Source organism: Triticum dicoccoides, chromosome 7B (assembly GCF_002162155.2).
Source record: "Triticum dicoccoides isolate Atlit2015 ecotype Zavitan chromosome 7B, WEW_v2.0, whole genome shotgun sequence".
Taxonomy (NCBI): Eukaryota; Viridiplantae; Streptophyta; class Magnoliopsida; order Poales; family Poaceae; genus Triticum; species Triticum dicoccoides.
Window position 1 is genome coordinate 385,268,085 of NC_041393.1, and position 16,902 is coordinate 385,284,986.

Consider the following 16,902-nt stretch of genomic DNA (forward strand, 5'->3'; position numbering starts at 1 on the left):
TATATAACCTGAAAGTTAGCAGTCGTTGGCTTCAGCCCCCACGCATACAATGCCGGGGTGTTCACGAAATTGTGCGTAATCACACTTGATCCAACGTCTTGGTCCATTAAGGAGGTGATCACACGTCGAACTAGGCAACCGGACTATATAGCTTTAACACTTTCACTTAGCCATAGGAGTTTGACGGTGGGGCTACTATGTAGCCCCTAGTACCTTCACGTGCATCCGGATATGGGCGCGTGTGTACATGACTGGGAAACGGTCGTTCGTTAATGCAGAGGAATCCTAACAATTCCGATGAGTCCTCGAGTAGTTGACCAGTATCTCGCTATATCATGACAGTCAGTTTTCGGCTTTCTCTACTGAGGTGCTCATCCGGAATAACCAGGGCACAATCGCAGTAGTTCTCCTTTGGCCGCCTTAGCCGATAGAAGCAGAACGTAAGGCGGCAAACCCAGGAGCCAGGCAAACCCAACATTTGACCAAAGACATGATTCGGAGCTGATGCATATAAGGCCTAACTCGCGACGCCGAACACTCCCGAAGGTATTCGGACTTTATAACATATACTGGGCTGAGTAGCGCCCTTGATTATGAACCCTGTATTTCCAGGTACATGCATTAGTCTGACATGGTGAAATGCCAATAACGCCAGTATCCCCTGTGGGTGTATTGGGTACCCATGGGATGTCAAGCAACAAGAGACAATAAAGAAGGTTTACACAGGGGCTTAATCTAAAGAGTAACCTTTGAGCGGGGCCCTATTGCACGTCTGTGCCTTTGTCTGTGTTGTGCCGTGTCTTGGGAGGGTATCGCACGAATGGTGTCTGTAAAAAGGAAAACTCATGTAAAAGAGTATGACTATCGGATGTTGGGTTCCGGCAGACCCTTAAGGTTCGAACTCTGGGGTGCACGTGAAGATCTTCCCCCTACCACTCCACGTCCGATCGCCTCATGAAAATCTAAGCTAAACGATGAACAACATGATGGACACAAGATTTATACTGGTTCGGGCCACCGTTGTGGTGTAATACCCTACTCCAGTGTGTGGTGTGGTGGATTGCCTCAGGGGCTGATGATGAATAGTATAAAAGGATGAACAACCTCACGAGAGGTGTTCTTGAGCTGGTGCGATGAACTGCTTGGATGAGTTCGATCGCCTTTCGGTCTAATGAGAACTCGATGAGATCTGATCAGATCCCCCTACTGTGGTGGCTAGTCCTATTTATAGAGGCCCTGGTCCTCTTCCCAAATATTGAGCGGGAAGGGCGCCAATCCTGTGGCTAGAATGGAGTTCGTCAGAGCCGGAGGAAGCACTGTTTATCTTCAAGTTGCTGTTGATCATGAGTTTCTGCTTTGGATCGGGAGGATGTTCAAGCGCATATATACACCAGCTATCACCTTCCAGCGTACTGCTCCTATGATGCTGCCCCTCATCCCTTTCAAGATAATTCAGAACCATCTTAATACCACTGTTGCAGCCTGGATTGAATGTATGGCACCTGAACCTGATGTCCTCTCCATGATCTTTGCTACTACATTTCAGTGGGGAACAGTTGTTGTTCCATCGTCTTTGCTGTGTTCTGAACCCAGGGCTCGGTTATCCGCTGCGGACTGGGATTTGCCTGATCATTCTCCTGGCCTCAAGGCGATCACGCAGCTTGTCTCAGCAGATGTGGAATCTCAGTTAGTGCCTCTGTCAGACCAGCCTAATGCGCTTCAGGTGATTGCATCCTCCTCTGTGTTCAATGCTCCACCACATCACAATGTGTTAGTGCCTTTGGACACCACTGCTGTCAGACGGAGTACTAGATCCAAGAAGTATGATGGATTCAAAATCAACCATGCTTCCGACACTAAGCGTTCCAAGTCAAGGATGAAACCACGTGAGACTCCTTTTGTCACTGCTGTTTCTTTGGCTGCTGCTCCTGTGCAGGTGCTCACTGCTGCTTGCCCCCCCCCAACACCGATCAAAGATCTTCAACAGATGGGAAGCAATTGTGGAATTGCTCCGGAAGCCCTCTCCCACAAGAAGCTGCTGGATGACCAGCACTCGTCTGTGGTTGCTGAAGACTGAAGTCTTCTTTTCTGATGAATAAATCGTGGAACGTGCTCTCATGGAACATCAGAGGCAGAAACTCTGATGCAAAACTTTTGGCTATTAGGAATGCGATTGATACTAGCGGTTGTTCTGTGCTATGTATCCAGGAAACTAAACGTGAATCCTACGATCTTGCTTTTGTTAAAACTTTCTGCCCCAAGCATTTCGATAAATTTGTTTTTGCACCATCAGTGGGTGCCTCGGGTGGTATCATTATCATTTGGAATAGTTCTGTGTTTGTGGGCACACCTTGGTATGTGAATTCTTTTGCGGTGGGGATTTCTTTTGTTGCCACGCAGTCGAACGATTCGTGGAATCTGATCAATGTCTATGGCCCCTATTCTGGCCAGCGTCGAGTGGATTTTACAAATTGGCTCTTTGACATGAATATTCCTGATGATGAAAACTGGTTGATTCTTGGTGATTTTAATTTTATTCGATCCACAAATAACAGAAACAAACCTGGGGGTGACGCTGCGGACATGCTGTTGTTTAACGAGCTCATCCGTGCACAGTCGCTTATGGAATTACCTGTGAAAGGTCGGGCATATACCTGGAGCAATATGCAAGATGATCCTCTGCTGGAACAGTTGGATTGGTTCTTCTCGTCATCTTGTTGGACTACCTCATATCCAAACACGATGGTCCTGCCTCTGGGGAAGCCGATGTCCGACCACATCCCGTGCGTGGTCACAATTGAATCGAGTATCCCCCGGTCCAAGCTCTTTAGGTTTGAGAACTTTTGGATTAATCATAATGGGTTCATGGAGGTTGTTGCTAGCTCATGGTCTAAGGCATGTCACGCCCCCAATGCCGCAACTCACATATGCAAAAAGCTTAAAACCCTGAGATATGATCTTAAGCGATGGAGCAAGGGTGTCTCAAAACTTAAAATTATGATTCAAAACAGTAATGAGGCTCTGGCTATCATGGACACTCTTGAGGATAAACGACCTTTATATGTCCAGGAATCAAACTTCAGGAAGATTTTGAAAACTCACTTGCAGGTCCTGCTCAAATACCAGAATGAATATTGGAGGAAGAGATGTACTATCAGGTACTTTCGATTTGCTGATGAGAACACTAAGCTCTTCCAATCGCTAGCCACAGAGAGATATAGGCACAATGCTATTGCCATGCTTAGAGTTGGTGAGGTGGAAATCCATGACCATGTCGGCAAGGAGGGGATTCTGTTCAATACATACAAGGAACGCTTAGGTTCTTCTAAACCCACCAGCATGCGGTTTGATCTCTCTAGGATCATCCGCCGGATTGATGGGTTGGACCAACTGAGTGCGCCCTTCTCTACTGAAGAGATAGATGCTGTTATTAAGGAAATGCCAAATGACAGAGCCCCCAGCCCGGATGGTTTCAATGGTTGTTTTCTTAAGAAATGCTGGCAAATCATCAAGTCGGATTTTTACGACCTGTGTCACGCTTTCCATGCAGGTGGGCTAGATATCACTAGCATTAGTGAGGGATACATCACCCTAATTCCAAAAATATCCTCTCCGGAAACGGCTAATGATTTTAGACCAATTACCCTACTAAATTGTTGTCTGAAAATCATTACAAAGATCCTGGCTAACCGACTGCAGAAAGTTATTCTCAAAATCATCCATAGGAATCAATATGGTTTTATCAAGGGGAGGGCCATTCAGGATTGTCTTGCGTGGTCGTACGAATATATTCATCAATGCCACTCGTCTGCGAGAGAGATTATCTTGCTTAAGCTTGACTTTTCCAAGGCCTTTGATACGATTGAACATGCCCCCGTGTTGGAAATCATGAAACACATGGGATTTGATGAAAAGTGGTTATGTTGGATGGAAACGATCTTTGGTTCGGGAGTTTCATCTGTCCTCTTGAATGGTGTTCCCGGTCGGAAATTTCAATGCAAATGTGGCGTACGGCAGGGTGACCCTCTCTCGCCACTGATCTTTGTACTTGCAGCTGACCTGCTCCAGGCTGCAATTAACAACGCTTACGCCCAGGGCCTACTAGAGCTTCCTATTCCTCGTGAAAAGGCAGGTGACTTCCCGGTGGTGCAATACGCTGACGACACAATCTTGGTTATGCAAGCTTGTCCTACATAGGCCGCCCGCATGAAACTTATCTTGGAGGATTATGCAATTTCGGTGGGGCTCAAGATCAACTTCCATAAATCAACCCTCATACCCATTAACGTCGACCACCAACATGCTAGTGAGTTAGCAGAGGTCTTTGGCTGCTCTATTGGCACCTTGCCGTTCACTTACCTCGGTCTCCCCATGGGAACAACGAGGCCGAGTGTTCTGGATCTCATGCCGTTGGTGCAATCGGTTGAGAGGAAAACTTCCACTGCCTTATCGTTGATGTCGTCGGGGGCCAAGTTGACTCTGGTCAATTCGGTGCTGACCTCCATGCTGATCTATGCAATGTGTACGATCAAGCTGCACCCCAAAGTGATTGAGCATCTTGACAAACTGCGTCGATACTGCCTTTGGGCGAAAAACTCTGATGATGGGGTCAAAACCAACTCCCTTGCTGCCTGGGAGCTCGTTTGTCGACCTAAACGATGTGGTGGCCTTGGTGTTATTGATATCAAGACGCAAAATGCTGTGCTCCTCCTAAAGTACTTGTTCAAGTTCTACAATCGTGAGGATGTACCCTGGGTTCAGCTAGTCTGGGATGCATATTACACAAATAATGTACCACATGCCGCTGAATTGGTGGGTTCCTTCTGGTGGAAAGACGTGATGCAGCTCAGTGGGACCTTTCGGGGGATCACCAAGGTCATCCCAGGGGATGGTTCTAGCTCTTTGTTTTGGAAAGATGTCTGGTTTGGTGACAATGACTGCACGCTGATGGACATGTATCCACGAGCCTTCTCCTTTGCCCTGAACGAGGATGACTCCATTGCCAAGGTTCTCACGACCACTGATCCGGCCATGATCTTCAGCCTGCCTCTTTCGATCCAGGCCAGGGAGGAGATCAGAGAGATTCAGTGTGGGTCTACGCACGTCAAACTGGATAGTGATTGTGCCGACACTTGGGTCTGTGATCTAGGGCGTTTTTCTTCCAAAAAGTACTACAACCACTGTTTCAGGCAGGTGGTGGCTGATGAGGCCTTTTGTTGGCTCTGGAATTCCAAAAGCCAGATCAAGTTCAAACTGTTCGGGTGGCTGCTTCTGGTCGATCGCTTGAACACCAGGAACATGCTGAGGTGGCGACATTTTGCTGTAGCCGGGGATAATTATGCTTACATGTTCTGTCAGAACCCCCCCCTCCCCCCCGAGGAAACTGTGGAGCACCTCTTCTTCATGTGCCCCTTTAGCCAGCGATGCTGGAGTAAGGTTGGGATGTCCTGGCCATGAGGAACCAACAGGTTAGCCATCTTGCATGGGGGAGAGATAGCTGGCGTCGACCCCTATTCATGGATATTTTTTTGCTTGCTGCTTGGAGCCTGTGGATGGAGAGAAACAACCAACATTTCAGGGGGATTCCACACTCCTTCGTGGCATGGCTAGCTAGGTTCAAAAATCTATTGGAGCTGGTAGTACATAACTGTCCAGAGAAACTCCATCCTTTTCTCTCTGATTACATTGTAAGTTTGGGCCAATAGTCTTTGTTTTTGTGCAACACTTACGGCCGGGGGGCCTAAAACCCATTGTAACACACATGTAACTGTTCTATTGTGAGTAATACAAAAGTCAGTGGGAGCCTCTCCCACTGTCGTCGATCTTCAAAAAAACGGCCATTTTGAAGGGAAACATCTGGTACAAGTTATCCTGACTAAAGTTGGTCTTCGGCTGCCAAAGGCACTGGCGATGATGCCGTCTTGGGCTCCACGGTGACCTCCATCATGCCGCTATGCTGGTCTTGCTCTCATTGCACTGAAATGGTAACGTTTGCCTGATGCCTTGGTACTCCACGCCTGTGCTTGACCCCTTTGCACCAAAGAGGAAACAAGGACACTGCGTGTGCCGGCGCCCACCTGGCGCCCGCCTGGTCTCGATCATCATGGCTTGCATCACGAGCGCCTCGCGAGGTACCCTGACTTGATCTCTCTGCCTCCTCGCGAGCCTGCCTGGCGAGGCCTCCCCTGAGGAAGCCTTGCATCGTCCGCCCCGCGAGGCTTGGCCCCTCGCGAGGGTCTTGAGTCTTGCACTGATGAAGATGGGTCATACTGGACCACCACTCGAGCCACGCCGCAAGCCGCAGGCAGGCAAGTCTGGGGACCCCTGTTCCCAAAACGCAGACAGTAGCCCCCGGGCCCAAGGCGCACTCGGACTTGGCTTAGCGGAGAAGCGAAGAGGCAAGTGTGGAGCGCCGCGGGCCCCATCAGCCTGCGGCCTTGGGCGCCGTGTGGCAGTTGATTGGACGTGGGCGCCTCCTCTTCCCCACGCCGCCTCGGCAACTGCTTGACTGACAAAAAGGCTGGCCTGGGTTTAGCCTTACTTTCATTACTCTCATCCGCCTTGCTTCAGATCCCCTTTCTTGCTCTTCGCCCTCCTACTCCCGAAATCTCCAGATTCACCGCAACCTTTCTCTTCTGGCGAGCAATAGCACCCCGCAAGACCGCGACTGGGGCTGCGTCGGCCTGGTACTCGCCGGCTCTGGTCTCCCCCAACGTGACGGAGAAGAATCTCGCCCTCACGCGCGAGATGGCGGCGGCGCAGAGCAACGAGATGGGGGAGACTATGCTCCGGCTTGGCTCCGCCCGGCCGGAGGACAATGGGAGCACCTTCTACCCCCTCTTTATGAGCGCCGTTATCGCTGGTCTGGTTCCTCTCTTCTCTGAGTTCTTCCTTGTCGTCCTTCGCCAATATCAGTTGCACGCTTTGCATATCCACCCCTACTCCATTCTTCTCCTGTCGATCTTCGCCTACTATTGTGAGGCGCACGTCAGGGTGATGCCCTCCGTGGCCTTGCTGCGCCACTTCTTCTCCCTCCGGGTCACCGGCGGCAATATCTCAGCGTGCACGAGCTTTGTCGCGTATTCCAAGTCCAACGCCATCTCGAAGGCCCGGAAGAGGGCCGACAGCTTCCGGAGCAAGTGGGTCATGGTGGATGCCAGGTGCCACAATCCCCTGCTGGAGCTGCCCACAGAGCAGCCTGAGGCTGTTGAGGCGTGGTCCCGTGCGAAGCTTGACGACCGGCGGGCGAAGCCGGTGCTAGAGAAGATGAACGCCGACCTGAGGCCGACCAATATGAGGGCGGCAAAGCTGACTGGGGCCTCGCTCCTGAGGGAGTACCTCTCGCACCGGGTGGCCCCTCTTCAGGCATGCTCGCGCCCGCTGTGGAGGCTTGAGGATGCGGACGTCATCCTCCGCCTGAGCTTGGATGCCCTGAACAACGAGGATCTGTCCGCAGCTCTCCGCTTCTTGGTCGGAGAGGACATGGCAGGCCCGGTGGATGCTCCGGTCCCCTTGTTCCTTCGTGACGACTGGGAACGGGTGGTGGACACCATGCCCACCTTCGATGGGGTCGGTCTGGTGCCAGCAGAGGACCCTGAGGGCCAGGCGGCGATGGCGATGGTGAACTTGTCCTCCGACGACTCCGGCGGGGGAGAGGAGGAAGAGGGCGAAGAGGATGAGGAGCGTGACTCGGAGACGACCTTCGAGGGGACGGGGGAGACTTCCCCCTGGCGCAGGTCTAGCGCCCTCTGCTCCATGCCTGATGACAATGAGGCCGGCGCCAGGCGAGGGGGGAGGACCCCCCCCCCTTGGTCTTGAGGAAGGATAGGTCTGGGCTGATCTCCCGAGGGTCTACCCCAGCCCTCGCGTCGGCCGAAGTCAGCTCTAGCCCTTCAGGTGTGCCTTCTTCCACGGCTGGGTCTCCTGAGGCTGAGCCCCGCAAGAGGCTTTTGGGATTCAAGCTTGGCCGGAGTCCGTGGGATCCCGCGGCAGTCAACCAGTAAGTATTCGAACTCCGCCTTGCTCCTGTCTTTCGTCGTCGATGTCTGACATCTTTCATCGGGTAGGCTGCTACCTGCGGCGAAGAGGCCGAAGGAAGACGCGGCAACCCCACCTGGAACGGGCTCATCAGTCGTGGCCGCATCTTCACTCGCGGGGAAGGGAGGCAGCAGGGCTCGCACGTCCCCTGCTTGATCGTCCTCGCGAGGCCAGCAGGGACGCTCCGGCGAGGAGTCAGCCCCGTGACCCCGCTGACTATGGAGGCGCCTGCGCTCGATGTTGTCGCCGGGGTTACCAAGGCTCAGGAGGTCCCTGCCTCCCAAGCTATGATCATGCTGCCGTCTTCTCCTCCTACTCCGCCGGCTCCCGTCTCCTCTACCTCCTCCGTCGCCTTGGACCAAGCCGCCGACGAGCAGAGCCGACAGTGGGAGGATCTCCGAAGCGTGGACCCCCGCCTGGCGGTCGGGCGCCTGGAGTTGGTCTCTGGCTGGGTTCGCTCTGACGCCTCCGTCCGAGCGGCGCTGAGCCAGGCTATGACGGCTTCCGAGGGGGAGAAGCAAGTCACCTCCTCGGCCATAGCCGCTCGTGACGCGGCGTTGAAGGATGCTTCAACTGTCAACGGCTGCTGCAAGACGCTGGAGGGCAAGCTGCAAGGGCTGCATGATGAGCTCACCAAGGAGATTCGCGACCGCCAGGTGAAGGAGGAGGAGATGAAGGCTCGGGAGGCTGCTGTCAAGGACCGCTACGCCGAATTCTCAGCCGACCACGACCAGTTGAAGAAGCTAGAGCAGGCGCTGAAGACGGAGACGGTTGAGCTGGATGCCAAGGCGGAGGTCTTGGCCGAGGACCGCGCGGCCTTCACGCGCTATGAGGAGTGGGCTCGCACGGCGCTGAAGACGCTTTATGACGGGGGCCTGGAGAAGCCGCTGGCCGGAGCCAAGGAAGGCCCCACTAAGCTGGTTCCCTTCCTCATCGAGGCGCTTGAGGAGGTCGTGATTGGCATCGGCCCCATGGCCTAAGTCGAGGCTTGTGTCCTTTCCTCCGCAACTTTGACGCGGATCCTCAGCCACGTCTACCTCCACAACCCCGAAGCCAACCTTGACGACCTGCTGGAGCCCGTAGAGGCCAAGCGCTCCGCCGCTGCCACTGAGGTCGTCAAGGGTAGAGCGAAGGCCTTGCTGGTGAAGTTCCACGCCTTCAACACCGCGCCCAAGCGAGGCGCTGCCGGCTCCGCGGCCCCGGGGGATGGAGCTGACAAGTGCAACTCCACCACGAGCGGTGGTGCGGCCCAGGGGTGATCTTCTCGCGGCCCATTTCTTACTTTGATTCCTGCAACATGCACCATGCCTCATGGAGGCGTTTAAATTTGTGTCTGGTACTGTGAGAACAATCTATGGTCTATAATATTTGCTTCTGGATTTGCTAGATTTTGCGGTTTCCTTCCTATTTGCTTGTGTTCTACGTCGGCAGGGCCCGACCCCGCGCATACCTCAGCCGCCGTTAGCCCTGACCAGATCACCAGGACGGGACTAAGGAGTGAGGGGCTACGTGGCAAGTTAGGCTCCTGAGTCGCGATGCTCAGGAGTCCCCCTTGACGCGCAAACAACAAATAGGGAGGGGGTGGAAGAGAGGATCTCTCGTTCTACGTCGGCAGGGCCCGGCCCCGCGCATACCTTGACCGCCATTAGCCTTTCGGAACTAAGGAGTTAGGGGCTACGTGACCAGTTAGGCTCCTGAGTCGTGATGCTCAGGAGTCCCCCTTGACGCTCAAACGGGTCTTCATACCTTGGCTCCGCTCGGGGAGGGGCATGCGACGACCAGGTCCGAGGGACATGGCTGGGTGGCATGTGCTCGGGCGTGGCCCGGGCGCAGCCCCCGTGCCCAACCCCCTCACGCGGTGCTCCCGAGGGGAGGCATTGCGATGAGGCCAGACACTAAGCTCTGGGCTCCTTGAGGTTGATACTGTCGGCGTTCAGGGAACGGGGATCCCCAGACTTGCCTACCTGCGGCCTGCGGCGTGGCTCAACTGGGGGCCCAATGCAGCCCAGCTTCATCAGCTCAAGCTCAAGACCCTCGCAAGGGGCCAAGCCTCGCGGGGCGGACGACAGGAAGCTTCCTCAGGAGCAGCCTCATCAGGCAGGCTCGTGAGGAGGCGGAGAGATCAAGGCAGGGTACCTCACAAGGAGCCCGTGATGCAAGCCATGACGATCAAGACCAGGCGGGCGCCAGGTGGGCACCGGCCTGCGCAGTGTCCTTGTTTCCCCTTCGGTGCAAAAGGGGCAAGCACAGGCCAAGGCATCAGGCAAAGGTTACCGTTTCGGTGCAACAAGACCAAGACCAGCAGAACAATGGGATGGAGGTCATCGTGGAGCCCAGGACGGCGTCATCGTCAGAGCCTTTGGCAGCTGAAGACAAACTTTAGTCAGGATAAGTGTACTAGATGTTCCCCTTCAAAATGGCCAATTGTTGGCGCCCTTCCCGCTCATTATTTGGGAAGAGGCCCAGGGCCTCCCTCTATAAATAGAGCTAGCCACCACAGGGCAAAGGGACGGATCAATCAGAGAGAGAGAGAGAGAAGTGATCGAACTCACCTAAGCAGTTCATTGCACCAGCTCAAGGACAGCCCCTCGCGAGGCTGTTCTCCCTTTGTATTGTTCATCATCAGCCCCTGAGGGAATCCACCACACCACACACTGGAGTAGGGTATTACACCACAATGGTGGCCTGAACCAGTATAAACCTCGTGTCCCTTGTGTGTTCTTCTTTCTAGCCTAGATTCCTTGCGAAACATCGAGACGTGAGCTGGTAGGGGAAAGATCTCCATGCGCACCCCAGAGTTCGAACCTCAAGGGTCTGCCGGAACCCGAAATCCGACATTTGGCGCGCCAGGTAGGGGTGCGCCGGAATCTTTCTTCCGCTGGTCGCGTGTGATCTTTCGTCATATCCATGTCTGATGCTCGCCGAGCCCGCGCCCAGCGTCGGGCTTCTCTCGCTGCTCGAGTCGCCTAGACGGCTCTTGTCGGCGGGTGCCCCCGTCGTTCCCCGTCGCCTGCCGCCAACGCCGCCATCGGCCCAGCAGGGAACGAGCAGCCGGCCTCGTTCCTGCATCCTTCGGTGCGGCGGGAAGGCCGCACCGCCACCCCGTCGCTAACTCCAGCTGGTTCATCATCCCATGCCCGTCGCGCTCCCACGGACGCGCACGCTGTGCTGCTCCTCGCGCGTGAGCTCCTTCACTACCGTCCCGTCGACGAACTCTACGAGGACTGGCTCGCCCGCATCACCGAGCTCGTTAGCACCGCAGGGGGATCTCCTATGCCATCTCTCTCACTGCCTCGCCCTCCATCCTGCACAGGAGGCGAGGATCAGGAGGTGCCTCCGCCACCTCCTCCCCAAGAAGGCGCCCTGGCTCCATGGTGTGCGGCCCCAGGACGAGACCCTCCGCGTCCGGCGCCTGCGCAACAAGAAAGGAGCTGCCGAGAAATCCCTCGCCCCCAAGAAGGTGCCCGCGTTCTCCCAGCACCGGTGCGCCATGACCGCATCCCTGCACCGCCACGTCAGGACCCCGCACTGCTCCAGGTAGCGGTGCGCGGGAATCCCCAGGAGCAAGCCCCGCATCAGCAGAGAGTTCTGGTGGCCACAGCAGGCTGCCGTACCTTCACCGCCGAGCTGTGTAGCGTCGCATGGCCCGGCAAGTTCAAGCCGGACCTGCCTCCTCGCTACGACGGCACTGCCGACCCTGCGGAGTTCCTCCAGCTCTACGAGATGGGCATCGAAGCCGCCAACAGGGATGAAAAGGTCATGGCGAATTGGTTTCCCATGGTGCTCAAGGACGGTGCCCGCACCTGGCTCCTGAACCTGGCTCCTGGCACGATCTCCTCCTGGGACGAGATGCGCACTCGCTTCATCGCCAACTTCCAAGGCACTCGCGACCGGCCCCCGGCCATGAGTGACCTGCGCCGCATCAAGCAACATCCAGGAGAGACCCTGCAAAAGTACATCCAGTGCTTCAACAACACTCGCCTCAAGATCCCCAGAGTGATCAAGGAAGCCATCATCTCAGCCTTCTCCGATGGCGTGTGTGACATCAAGATGAAAGAGGAGCTAGCAATCCATGAGGACCTGTGCACATCCCTGGAGCTGTTCAACTTGGCGACCAAGTGCGCCAGGGCTGAGGAAGGGCGCCTCTCCCTCCTCAGGCTTCCGGCTGCCGATCCAGAAGAGAAGAAGCCCAAGGACAAGGATGTGAAGCGCAAAGGAGATGTTGTGCTTGCAGCGGACCCAGACACCAAGCGAGGCAGGGATCAGCCTGAGTCATCCAAGGGTAGCCGGTACTGCGTGCACCACGACCTCCACACCCACAACACCAACGAATGCCAAGAGCTCGGGGCCGTGCAAGATGGGCGTATCGGCCGATGCCCCGACCGCAATGATCGGGGCTATGGCCGAGGAGGAGGAAGAGGTGGAGGATGATGGGAAGACCGTGGCCCTCGCCAAGGGTGGCGTGACCGACCTCGCGAGGACCGTTGGCAGGACCAGCCTCGCGAGGGAGGTTGGAGGGATCAGACTCACGAGGACCACCCTCAAGGAAACGCAGGCCTCCCTCCTCTGCCACCACCGCCGAGGAGGAATGAAGACCATCAGGACGAGGGGGCTGGGGGCTTCCAGGAGCCGCGCGCAATCACTTGCATCCTGGGTGGTGCTCAGGCCCCAGCCTCTCAGCGCATCTTCAAGCAGTTTGCTCGCGAGGTGAATGCAGTCCTCCCCAAGCTTGAGGCCACGCGCCCTCTCAGGTGGTCAGCGTGCTCCATCATGTTCAGCTCAGCGGATCAGCTCAAGTGCGCGGCAACGGCCGGAGTCCTCCCGATGCTTTGTTCCCTAGTCATCAGCAATGTGCAAGTCACCAGGACCCTCATCGATGGCGGAGTAGGACTCAACATCCTATCCGTCGAGACATTCAACAATATCCAAGTGCCATACGACCAGCTCCAGCCGACCAAGCCTTTCTCAGGAGTCACTGACGGTTCCACTGTTCCGATAGGGCAAGTTCGCCTTCCTGTCACCTTTGGGCAGCGCAACAACTACCGCACGGAGCTCATTGACTTTGACGTCACCCATATTCGCCTGCCATACAATGCCATCCTCGGGTACCCAGCCCTTGCCAAGTTCATGGCAGTGACTCACCATGGCTATAACGTCCTCAAGATGCCAGGAAGCGGCGGAGTCATCACAGTGCTTTGTGAGGAAAGGGATGCAGTGTGTTCTCTTGAGCGTGCCTTCCAAGCCGCGGCAATTGAAGACCCAGATCACAGGAGCGGGAGACTTCCCGAGGCGGTCTCGAAGAAGAAGAAGGCTTCGCCTGGCCCAAACCCTCAGGAGGCAGGCACCTCCAGAGGCGTTGCATTAGGATCCACGCCCGTTCAAGGGGCGGCACCCTCTGTCGCATAGGAAGGAACGCCCGGCGCCCTCCTCAGGTAGGGCTCGGGGGCTCTTTCTTGGAGAGCCACCGACTTCAAGGTCATGAGGGAGGCGCTCGGGCACCACTTGGAGGCGTGCTTCAAAGCATGTTTCCCTCAGGAAGGTGTGAGGCAAGGAGGGCCAAACCCTCAGGAGTTCATCGCGAGGAACATTCAGGAGCTACAGGAGTCAAGAGTCATGCGCGGCAGCCGCCGCCTACCCGCCGCAGCCCCCCATCCAGGCGAGGATGGCGGGCTGTGCGTCTGCATCAACGTACCAGGGCTCAACCGAGCCGCGTCTCAGGAGCGCCACTGGCCTTCGCACGTGGGGCGTTGTGAGGGTCCACCTCACAGCTATGTTCGCATACCTTTCGGCCTGCCAAATGCGGTCGCCGCTCATCAGCGCCTGCTGAGGAGCATTCTGGAGGCTCAGGAGGTCAGTCATCTCGCAGTCCTGGCGGAGATGGAGATGGCCCTCGAAGATCCACCTGTGCCCCCGGAGCCTCCTGAGGCTCCGGGTCCCGGGAGCTCGTGAGGGTAGGCTTCCTCACCGCGCGTCGTCCGCTACTTCAGCATCCCTTCATCATCAACCGTATCAGGTGACATCTTTCAAAGTTCCATTTTCAGCTGGGAGCGCCCACAGGGCTGCATCATTCCCAGGTCGCGTGGGTCCGCCCCTGCGGCATGTATCCGTTTTGCTTACGCTCTTTACCTACCTTGTTGGGGGCGCCCCTCGGGCTGCATTATCCCCAAGCTGCTCGGGCCTGACCCAGTGGCGTTTGCTTTTTCCGCATCTATCCAAAATGGATTTGCTTCTTCATGCTTAACCTTCTTGACTTAATCGCCTGCTCGATTGACACATACCTTTGGAGCCGCTCGCTCTGGCTCGGCACTTGCGTATGGGTCCGTCCCTGCAACATCGATAAATCTGACTGGCTGAGCTCTGGCCGCGGCAGCCCCGCAAGGCGCTACCTCACCAGGCCCTCTGTGCCCCAATCACTCCCTCAAAGCGACCAATGGTTGGCTGGCAACCGTAACGACAAACCTTGTTTTCCCTCGTGATTGGTATGCAGGACCCACTCTGTCGGCGTTCTGGGAACGGGGGTCCCCAGACTTGCCTGCCTGCGGCCTGTGGCGTGGCCCAAGTGGAGGCCCAATGCAGCCCAGCTCCATCAGCTCAAGCTCAAGACCCTCGCGAGGGGCCAAGCCTCATGGGGCGGATGATAGGGAGCTTCCTCAGGAGCAGCCTCCTCAGGCAGGCTCGCGAGGAGGCGGAGAGATCAAGGCAGGGCACCTCCCGAGGGGCCCGTGACGCAAGCCATGACGATTGGAGGCCAGGCGGGTGCCAGGCGGGCGCCGGCCTGCGTAGTGTCCTTGTTTCCCTTTCGGTGCAAAGGGGGCAAGCACAGGCCAAGGCATCAGGCAAAGGTTACCGTTTCGGTGCAACAAGACCAAGACCAGCAGAACAGCAGGATGGAGGTCATCGTGGAGCCCAGGGCGGCATCACTGTCAGGACCTTTGGCAGCCGAAGACCAACTTTAGTCAGGATAAGTGTACCAGATGTTCCCCTTCAAAATGGCCAATTGTTGGCGCCCTTCCCGCTCATTATTTGGGGAGAGGCCCAGGGCCTCCGCCTATAAATAGGACTAGCCACCCACAGGGTAGAGGCATCTAGAGATCAACCAGAAAGAGAGAGAGGCATCGAGAGATCAACGAGAAAGAGAGAGAGAAGCGAGTGAACTCACCCAAGCAGTTCATCGCACCAGCTCAAGAACAGCCCCTCGCGAGGTTGTTCTCCCTTTATACTGTTCACTATCAGCCCCTGAGGCAATCCACCACACCACACACTGGAGTAGGGTATTACACCACAATGGTGGCCTGAACCAGTATAAATCTTGTGTCCCTTGTGTGTTCATCTTTCTTGCTTAGATCTTTGCGAGACTACGAGACGTGAGCTGGTAGGGGAGAGATCTTCGTGCGCACCCCAGTGTTCGAACCTCAAGGGTCTGCCGGAACCTGAAATCCGACATTTGGCGCGCCAGGTAGGGCTGCGCCGGAATCTTTCTTCCGCTGGTCGTATCTGATCTTCCGCCATGACCATGGCTGACACTCGCTGAGCCCGCACCGAGCGTCGGGCTGCTCTCGCCACCCGCGTCGCCCAGACGGCGCCCGTCGGCGGACGCCCCCATCATTCTCTGTCGCTTGCCGCCAACGCCGCCACCGGCTCGGTGGGGAACGAGCAGCAGGCCTCGTCACTGCATAGCCGGTTTGTCGTCCCACGCCCGTCGCGCCCCCACGGACGCGTATGCCACGCTGCTCCTGGTGCGTGAGCTCCTGCACTACCGCCCCGTCAATGACCTCTACGAGGACTGGCTCGCCCGCATCACTAAGCTCGTCAGCGCCACAGGGGGCTCTCCCATGTTCTCCCTCTTGCTGCCTCGCCCTCCATCCTACGCAGGAGGCGAGGAGCAGGAGGTGCCTCCACTACCTCCTCCCCAAGAAGGCGCCCTGGCTCCAAGGCGCGCGGCCCCACGTTGTGACCCGCCACATCCGGCGCCTGCGCGGCAAGAAAGGAGCTGCCAAGAGATCCCTCGCCCCCAAGAAGGTGCTCGCGTGCTCCCAGCACCGGTGCGCCATGACCGCATCCCTACACCGCCACGTCAAGACCCAGCGTTGCTCCAGGCAACGGCGCGCTGGAATCCCAAGGAGCAAGCCCCACCTTAGCAGAGAGCTCTGGTGGCCACTGCAATCTGCCGCGCTTTCACCTCCGAGCTGCGTAGCATCGCATGGCCCGGCAAGTTCAAGCCCGACCTGCCTCCGTGCTACAATGGCACTGCGGACCCCGTGGAGTTCCTCCAGCTCTATGAGCTAGGCATCGAGGCCGCCAACGGGGATGAGAAGGTCATGGCAAATTGGTTTCCCATGGCACTCAAGGATGGTGCCCGCACCTAGCTCCTAAACCTGGCCCTAGGCACGATCTCCTCGTGGGACGAGATGCGCACCCGCTTCATCACCAACTTCCAAGGTACTCGCGACCGGCCCCCGGCTATGAGCGACCTGCGCCGCATCAAGCAACAGTCGGGAGAGACCCTGCAGAAGTACATCCAGCGCTTCAACAACGCCCGCCTCAAGATTCCCAAGGTGACTGAGGAGGCCATCATTTCAGCCTTCTCCAACGGCGTGCGCGATATCAAGATGAAGGAGGAGCTAGCAATCCATGAAGACCTGTGCACATCGCTGGAGCTGTTCAACCTGGTGACCAAGTGCGCCAGGGCTGAGGAAGGGCGCCTCTCCCTCCTCGAGCTCTCGGCTGCCGACCTAGAAGAGAAGAAGCCCAAGGTCAAGGACGTGAAACGCAAGGGGGTTGTTGTGCTCGCAGCAGAGCCAGACACCAAGCGAGGCAGGGATCAGCCTAAGTCATCTAAGGGTAGCCGGTACTGCGTGTACCATG